Source organism: Neolamprologus brichardi, chromosome 4 (genome assembly GCF_056152115.1).
Source record: "Neolamprologus brichardi isolate AB-2024 chromosome 4, ASM5615211v1, whole genome shotgun sequence".
NCBI lineage: Eukaryota > Metazoa > Chordata > Actinopteri > Cichliformes > Cichlidae > Neolamprologus > Neolamprologus brichardi.
Genome location: NC_142107.1, coordinates 5,058,544 through 5,068,632, shown reverse-complemented (window position 1 = coordinate 5,068,632; position 10,089 = coordinate 5,058,544).

Below are 10,089 nucleotides of genomic sequence, written 5' to 3'. Positions count from 1 at the left end.
TTTGTCTCCATAGTGCTCAACCTGAGCTGTCCCTCTGATGTACTCATTTCTTTTATTGGGACAGGGCAGTGGGGTGAGAGGATCGGGGAAGAAGCAGCATATGTTCGCCTCTGTTCCCTTCATGCATGTCCACTGAAGTCTACTTCACTCACCACTGTGGTCACTCTACTTCATCAAACTTACTCCACAATTCATCTTTCTCCTCCACCTGATATCCAACCTGTGAGGCATATAAGTTGAGAGCAAGCGTTTTAGGTCTGTGTCAAAGGTGAGATATTTAAAATAGGAGCTATTAGTGATCACTTTGTACACACCACCAGTGGTAGCACAGTGGAGTCTGTGCGGGCATGGGCAGATGGGGAGGGGGCTTGAGCACCTGCCTCTTTCCTCTTGGATCCCTCAATTTCCCTCTTCTTCAGGTATTGTTTTTATGTGCGTGTGCTTGTGGAGTCCTGCCTGAGCCCCTCAACAATAACATTTAAATATTAATCACACTATTAATCACATTTTTTCTTAATAAAACGATACGGCTTGTATCAGTCACATTATGAACATTAACATCACAGAAATCATTTTCTAAAAAAGGCAGACAGAGTGCGCTGTTCCTGGTTGGTAACCATGGTTGTATCCCAATTCAGGGTCTGCAGCCTTAACGGTCCTCAAGGGCCGAAGTGGGAAGTGCGAGGCTTGTAGGCTTGTGAAATGGGACGGTCTAGCCTCTGTCGCGCTGCCCAAACCAAACGCTGGAAACATTTCATACAGCTTTGTGTGACAGAAATGAAGGAGAACATATTTTGTTTTTTTGTTTGTTTGTTTCTACATGAGCTTTGTGTGATTTGATAAGTATCTGAGGCTGAGACCACAGGACTGTAAAACATGATTGTTGGGCTTCATTTCTGTACTGAACAGTCATTTTAGGATTAGTTAGTAAATAACAATTAGCTAATGTTGTTCATGAGACTAAAGTCATCTCACTTTGGTAATGTAAATATAATATGGCCAATATTATATTTACATTATTAGTTATTACAGCAGTGAACTTGAACTCTGTGTCAAATACTGAGCTTCAGTAAACATTCAAGTTGCAGTTATTTATATTTGCTATCACCTTAAATCTTCACTCAAAGACAAGTATCTGTGACAGTGTATCTATAGATGTATTATATATAAGAGACAAATATTGTTCGTTTATTATGTTGGCATTATTACATTTGGCTCAGTGCTTACATATATGTGTAAAAAGAAAATGTACGAGCTGTGATAACTGTTTCTGACAGAATGAAGAGTAGACTGATATATGAAATATTCCTTTATTGGGTGAGAAAATCAGACCATGTCATAACTGCTTTCAGTCATACAGAATAGATATCAGAGCCTTAAACAGGCTGACTTCTGGTAATGGGTCAAACCACATAACATCCTTATAGAATATGATGTAACACTATAGATCAACTTACCTCAGAATATATTAAGTCAGCTTTGACAAACAAATATGATCGACTGTTTCTAGTAGAATTCCCAAGTTGTCATCTTGTACCCTCTCAGAGCCCTGTATGCTTGCAGAGACCCCTACAGTAGGGAAACATGCAAAACGGTGTCCAAACCTTTGTATTTTAGCTTTATTTATGTCTTACACAGCATCCCAACTCTTTAGCTAACTTAATAACTTTAGCTAAAGTGAATAGTTAGTCTAATTCATTAGTGCAGCATTACTGGATCACCTCTGTTTGAAGTGATATAATATGATATACAACTATCACTGAAACAGCAAACTTTGTAACTAAACAAACAACACTTCTTATTCTCTAAATGTTTGACTACAGCTGTAGATTACACTATCAGTGCTTGTTCACTCTTGACAATAATCACATTTTTAAATTCTCTTTGTGCATTTACAGGTAAACAATATCTAATATTTTATCTAATTGACTGCTTTGTCTTTGAAAAGGTGAAGAGCCTGAGGCCGGTGACAGTCCAGTTCTACTCTAAGTACATCCTTACGGTGGCTCACAGGACAAGGCTACATTCCTGTCCTGCCAGAAGAGAAGAGAAACTTCAGAGTCACACCTGTCATATTTCGTATGACAGGGGTCTTAAACTCCAGTCCTCAAGAGCCGGTGTCATGAGCCGGTGTCATGTCATTGCACCAGGGACACCATGTGTCCCTGGTGCAACACACCTGAATACAATTAGTAGGTCATTAGCAAGAGTATAGAACTTGACTGCATGCTGAGGCGGCAACCCCTAATCCTACTCAAGTAAATTTAAGTAAATGTATGTATTTGGAAACATACTTCTAAAAATACTTTTATTGCACCATGTTCATTTACTCATGAGCTGCTGTAACATGAATCAAATGGCTGAATTGCCAACTCAGCAGGTAGTCAAGTTCTATATTTGCTAACGACCCATTAGGTGTGTTGCAACAGGGACACATGGAAAAGTTGCAGGGCAGCGGCCCTCGAGGACTGGAGTTTGAGACCCCTGCCGTATGGTGTTCATGCAGTTTTCTACCCCACAGTTACAGCATGTCTGACTGACTGTTCAGCATATGCAAAAATATATGATGAGTTTAAGCATGTGATGACAAAGGCCTTCCATTATGGTGTTTGTCATCACATGTCACAGACATCTGGATGATCATTTGGAATAAACAAAAAACTAAAAACTTGTTACTTCATCTTTTATCTTTATTATTATTATTGTTCTTATTTTACATTTTTCATTGTTAGGCATTAGGTTTATTTGTAGTAGTCATTTCCAACTTCTTTCCCTCTTCCATGTTACTGTGTCAGCTTGTCAGCATCTATTTGGGGTTGGGAGTGGAACAGAAAGTACGTAAATCCAAAGTGCCATTAAAACCAGGAGAGGTTCTTATATTTCAGAAGAAGGGATTAATTCAAAAGAAATGACCTCAATGCCATATTTTATTTAGGAAACCTAGAGAGCACTTTGCAAAATAACACATTCTTATAATTTCACCCTCAGATGAGCCAAACTACGACTGTCAGGGAAGGTGATGTAGGTACAGAGCATGTGAGAGTGGTTAAGTTAATGTCTCTTGTCTAGATGAAGGCACAAGAGGGATCAATGGCAAGGCGTAGAGATTCAATATTTTCAGTCTTCAGTGGACACTCCCTTTCTGGCACAAAACACCTGTAAAAGATGGTTGATTTAGGAGGTGACCCGACAACTTCAGCCTGTCAAACATAGCAATGGAGTAGTATGTTAATTAAGCATGCACTCAGTACCCTAAGAATTATTATGGTAGTTAAACACAGTGAGGCCCAGATAGCAAGGAATCAGCTGTTTAATCCTAATGGGCAGCTTATGTCTTATTTTAGAATTCTTAAACACCTATACATTTCCAGCCACACCCAAAGAATATGCTATATTATTTGATGCAATACCTATTATAATACTTTTTAAAGGTATTCAACCTTGCATATCATCTGTTTCTCTCTCCAACCATTTGGATTCACACATAGGAAGAATCTGTCAAACAAACCATAGTAAAAGTAATAAGAATATTTGTGCTTTGTTCCAGACAGAATCTCTAACAATTCCACATGTGGTCTCTTATTGGAATTCCTTTGTCAGTGACATTAACTGGAAAAGAGTATGGACAATTCCAAACAAGTATCTGGTAACGAATAAAGTGAAGGAAGTCTCATTTAAAATACTGCATAAATTTTATCCCGCTAATCATTATATGACAAAGTTCAAAAGGGACATAAATGTGAACTGTGGATTTTGTGGAAGCCATCCTGAGACTGTGCAGCACCTCAGGATCTGTTCATACGCTAGAACATTTTGGAAAGACTTCAGTATATTCATTGCTGGACATCTCTATAAAGACTTTACTGTGAAATGGGAAAATGTTGTATTTTGTTTCTTTCGAAGGCAAGAAAAAAAAAAGATGTTTACTTTATAATAAACTTGTTAGTTATCTTAGCTAAATTTTATTTTCACAAATGCAAATACAGTAACCAAAAGCCTAAGTTTAAACATTACTATAATGATGTTTTATGTTACATAAAATTGATTCGTGGATCACTTAACAAAAAGGCTATGAAAACTATTACTATTTGTAGTAATTACAAATTATTTGAATGTATGTAATTCTTTGTTTTACACCCCCTGGCATATGTTAATTTTGTTCTGGTTGTATACATGTTCTGTATACATGTTCTCAATAAAGTTAAAAAAAAGAAAAGAAAGAAGAAGCGTGCGGTCGCTGTGCGGACACAGCCAGGATCTTTCCAACAACCCTTTCCACAATAAAAGATCTTAATGTGGGTGTGCCACCCTGCCCCACACCCTGCACTTGCAGCGCGTCGGGTTTGAGATCTCTGGTTTGAGACATAATGCTTAATGACGAAATTGTCATCACTCCGACCCGAGCGGACTCACAGACTCAGAAAGTAACATCCGGCTTGAGAGAGACATCTTGATTCTTATTAACTCTCTGATGGGACGACGGAGCCAGCACGAGTTGAGTCACTGGAGGAGAACCTAAGGTTATGTATATAACCCCGGTTCTCTGAGTAGCATGAGTGAGTGTCTCACTATGGGAACGCCTCCTGCGTGACCTCATCAGAAGCTCAAATACCATTAGACGCCCATGTCAGGAGGGGCCAGTGCCTCCCTATATAATAGGCTGACATAGCGTCAGATGTCATTCAAAACAAGCCCACCTCTTCCTCGCTTCCATAGCAAGGAGGGCGGTCTGGTGAGACACTCACTCTAGTGATGGGATTTCCGGCTCTTTTTAGAGATCCGGCTCTTTCGGCTCGGCTCACTAAAAAGAGCCGGCTCTTTCGGCTCCGAACCGGCTCTTCAGGTTGTTTTGTTGCTTTAATTATTTAATCATTAACAATAATATAAAATTATGCAGAAAAGGAATTACTAATGTAAAAAAAGTGGTTTTATTTATATATGTTTATATATGGCCCCTAGAGACAAAGCACGTACAAACTCTAAAGCATATACAAACTCCAAAAAGCACGTACAAACTCCAAAACACATTTCTAGCGTTTACTGAACTTCCAAAACAGAGCTACCCAGATCACTTAAATTACACAATTGAAAGCATGTGTGTATTGTTTGTGTATTTATAGACAAGCACTCATATTTATTCAAATAATTTTAAAAAAAAAGTTCATTTACCTGTTACTACCACACACCAAATCCGGTTGTTGATACTTCCTGGCTTGTGTAGCCACTAGGTAACAAAAGCTCAACACTGCGCCCTAGAAACCTGGAGCACTTCTGTTGTCGTTTTGGAGTTTGTACGTGCTTCTGAGTTTTTACGTGTTTTGGAGTTTGTACGCGCTTCTGAGTTTTTACGTGTTTTGGAGTTTTTACGTGTTTTGGAATTTTTACGCGTTTTGGAGTTTGTACGTGTTTTGGAGTTTGTACGTGCTTTGTCTCTAAGGTCCACCATAAATATACTTTATTTATTCACTCCACATAAAAAGTAATAAATAAATCATATAATACAAAAAACAACTATTTACATTTTAAACTTTTAACTATTTAAATTTTCAGCTTTTTCCTTTTAAACAAATTTAACGTGAAACAACACAAAACACTGCAAACCACAACACAATTAAATATAAATTAAAATATTAAAACAAAAAGAAGACGCACATTCTCTGTCATATGAGCCTGCATGATTTCTGAATCCTTTATCATCTGCAACTGAAAATAGTGGATGATTACTATACCTTTCTAATGTGACGTTGTTGTCCCTCACTCTCTTTCTCTCTGGCTCTGTTCCTGTGCTACTGCAAATGTAACTAACGCCCCTCCCCCCTCTGCCCAGCGCAAAGTACAGGCCGCGCATGCGGAGTTTAGCGGAAAAAAGGGCGAGAGAGAGGGTGAGAGAAAGAGAAAAAAAACAAAAACCCCCCCAAAAAAACCTCACGGCTCCCAATCAGGAGCCGGCTCGCGTCGTTCACTTCAAAGAGTCGGCTCTAAGAGCCATTTCGTTCGCGAACGACCCATCACTAACTCACTCATGCTACTCAGAGAACCGGGGTTATATACATAACCTTAAGTTCTCTTTCATAGCATTCGTTTCGTGTCTCACTATGGGAGAAATACTGACTCCCGGATTGCCAGACATGCCTGTTAAGAAGACAACTGTCCCCAACAGCACTTCACAGGGGAGAGGCCCCCACCCGGGACGAACCTGCACTGAGGACTGAATGTGCTAGGTTAGGCGCTGTCACATCTAACCTGTAAAACCTAGCAAATGTATGAGGTGAGGTCCAGCATGCAGCTGCACACACCTCCTGAATAGAAACTCCCCTAAAGAGAGCCCATGAGGTTGCCAGACCTCTAGTGGAATGCGCACGCAAGCCAGCAGGGGGCTGAAGGCCCCTGCTAGTATAGGCCAGGGCAATTGCTCCTACTATCCAATGGGAGAGGCGCTGTTTAGACGCAGGCTTTCCCATATGTGGTTTAGCCCAGGACACGAACAGCTGGTCACTTTGTCTGACACTCTGGGTTTGGTCCATGTAAATGCACAGAGTACGGACTGGACACAAGGTATGCAGCCGCTGTTGCTCCTCTGAGGAGAAAGGCGGTGGGCAAAAGGCCGGCAGTTCTATAGGGGAACATGTGCCGACAACCTTCGGGACAAAGGCAGGGTTGAGCCGCATACTGACCCTCATATTATCCGAGGAGAACTGAATGCATGACTGATGCACTGAGAGAGCGTGGATCTCTCCCACATGTTTAGCAGAAGCTAAAGCAATTAATAGAGCCGTCTTCAAGGACAGAAATTTTAACTCAACCTGTTCCAGGGGTTCAAATGGGCAACAGGAGAGCGCAGCCAATACTGTGGGAAGGTCCCACGATGGAGCCAACGGCCTAGACGTAGGCAATTTACGCCGTGCATCCTTCATGAAACGGCATATTAAGGGATGCTGGCCAACAGTCTTTCCCTCAAAACCAATATGGCAGGCTGAAATTGCTGCCAGATACACCTTGATGGTGGAGAAGGCTTTACCCTTATCAATCAGGGCCTGAAGAAATGACAGAATCACAGCCACAGAGCACTGAAAAGGGATGGCCTGTGATTCTAAGCACCAGCTTTCAAACACACGCCACTTGTGCTCATATAGCGCCCTAGTAGACGATGCTCTAGAACACTGAATAGTGTCAATAATACTATGAGGGAGCCCCACCGTGTTCAGGTTAAACCACTCACGGGCCAAGCCCATAGAGCTAGCCTCTCTGGGTGGGGGTGGAATATTACCCCCTGTACCTGAGACAGGAGGTCTCTGCGTAGTGGTAATGGCCAAGGTGGGCTGCACAGCTGCTGAAAAATCTCCGCCAGCCAGTGCTTCCCTGGCCAGTGCAGGGCTATCAGAATCATATAGTGACTTCTCTCCCTCACTCTGGCCAGAGTTGGAGAGATGAGGGCCACTGGGGGAAAAGTATAGAGGAGGGTTCTCGGCCACTCGTGAGCTAGAGCATCCACCCCGAGTGGAGCTCTCTGATCGTGCAGCGAGTAAAACAGGGGACACTGAGCATTCTCCCTGGATGCATAAACGTCCACGGTCGCCTGACCGAATCGCAGCCAGATCTGCTTCACCACCTCTGGGTGAAGCTTCCAGTCCCCATACAGCGGGTTGCCCCTGGAGAGAAGATCTGCTCCAAAATTTAAGATCCCCGGCACGTGAACTGCTCTCAGTGACAGCAGGTGGACACTGCTCCAGACTATCAGTCTGTGTGCCAGTGTGTGTAACTTGGGGGACCCCAGAACCCCCTGTCTGTTGATGTAGGCCACAACGGTGGAATTGTCCGACCTCACTAAAACATGATGATCCCTCAGCCAAGGGAGAAAGTGTTTTAGCGACAGGTGGACCGCCAGCAGTTCCAGACAGTTTATGTGGGTGGAGAGCATGTGAGGGCCCCATTCCCCATTCACTGTTCTGCCCTCGTGGTTGGCTCCCCAGCCCGAAAGAGAGGCATCTGTGGAAATCACCTTCCTGGCTGAAACTGCCCCCATGGCAACACCCTGAGACAAGAAACCTGGCCTCTTCCCCGAGTGAAGAGCGAGTGAACAGTCTGCAGAGACTCTCACGCGACAGTGGCTGTCTTGGTGAGGGTCCAGTCCCTGCAAGCCCACCCAGCGCTGAAAGCCTCTCCCAGTGTTATCGCCACTAGAGAAGAGGCCATCAGGCAGAGCAGCCTCTGGCACTGTTTGAGGTTCACTGTGTTGCCTCTGCGAAACAGTGTTAGGGATGACCGTATGGCCGCTGTTCTCTCCGGGGACAGAAAAGTCCTCACCCAGATGGAGTCTAGGCTGAGCCCTATGAAAGTAATGCATTGAGTTGGCGTCAATGTGCTCTTTTCCATGAGCGGGGCCACTGCCCGCTGTGCATTTCCTCGGGAGGGACAACTCTTATAGCTCCTTTGTCTCTCAAGGTGGAAATTTCCTCCAGGAGAAAACTGGCTGACTCGCCCAGAGCACGAGAGTAAACGATTTCTTTGAAATGTGGTGGAGCGACACTGAATTGCAGCCTGTAGCCCTATTCCAATGTCCTCAGCACCCATGCTGACTGAGTGCAGGTGGCCCAGCTCTTCATGTGGAGAGACAGAGGGCTCACTGGCCACTCCACCGAAGATGGCGTTTTGGCGCCCCTTGTGGACGCAGCGCGAACCATACGCCATTTCGGCGTCCCGTCACCTCTGTCACAGGCGAGCGAGGTGACGGGCTCATCTGCATCATCACAGCCGTGGAAACGCGAGTCTCCACGGGCTGCGTTATGGCAGACGTTGCTGTTTTTCAACATTTTTTTTTTCATGCGTTTTGCAACGCTCGACAGCGCCCTCGGCAAACTGCCTGGATGCGCGTGTCGGGGCTTTTTTAATACAGAATGCACGAAATAAGTGCTAGTGAAACAATACTGTGAACTCTGGCTCTCTTTCCCTCTGGCGGGTCCGGTGACAGGAACGCCGGCCCGAGTTAAGCACTCTGTGTGTTGAACTCGCTCTGGAACGGAGCTGGGAGGCAGCAGGGCGGCCCATGAAGGGGGGAAACTGGGTTCGCTCCCGCCTAGAGGAGAGGCTGTCAGGCCGGCCGCTTCTTCCTCCTCACGATCGCGGCAGCGGGGGGAGGAGGAGGGACCGCTTGAGGTCTGGCCTGGGGAGACTGCTTCCGAGTCCATGGATTCTTAGGGGTCCCGGCAGCCTCGGGGGCTGCCTGCGTCTTAGGCACTTTGGGAATCCTGAAAGCGGGGACCGGGCGAGACGCTGCCTGCGCGAATGACTGCGGTGCTGCTGGGGGTGGCGTGCTGGGCCCTCCTCGGCAGGCAGAGTTTCAGAGCCTCATCGTCTCTTTTTTTCTTCTCACATCTCTTCTGCATGGATGTAACAGCCGCACCGAAGAGACCTTGAGGGACGACAGGGGTGTCGAGGAGTTCCTCTTTTTCCTTGGTCGTCAGGTTGGTGAGCCCGAGCCAGCGTGCTCGCTCCTGAAGAACCATGAGGCCCATGGCTCTCCCAGTAGCCTGTATGGCTACCTTGTGGAGGCGGAGGACGTGGTCAGTTATAACACAGATTTCTTCCCACACTGTGGTATCTGGTTTAGTTGTCATGTCCTCTTCTAGCTCCGCTGGCGTCGAAGGGTATTGCTACCTGATGGTGAAGCTAGGGGTACCTTTATTAGCAAAGTGTTGCTACTTCGCTTTCGGAAAGTATTGCTACTTCCCTGGGTGAAAGTATTGCTACTTGGCACCCGCATGGCACCCGCACTAGCTATCGAACAGTATTGCTAGTGGACAACTGAAAAGCTGGGAACAAAGCGCCCGGCGACCGAGTTGTTAACTCGAATCTGTGGACAGTTTAGCTTTAGCACCCAATAGCACAGTTGTCTACAGGCTTCTGTGAGAAGCGAGAAGAGGTTTTTGAATGACATCTGACGGTATGTCAGCCTATTATATAGGGAGGCACTGGCCCCTCCCTCCGTTTTTGTGAGACACAAAACGAACGCTATGAAACAGAACTTTTTCCACACTTTCAGCGCCCAGTCATTTACTCAGCGATTTGCGGAGCGAGCCGCCAGTTCGTGAA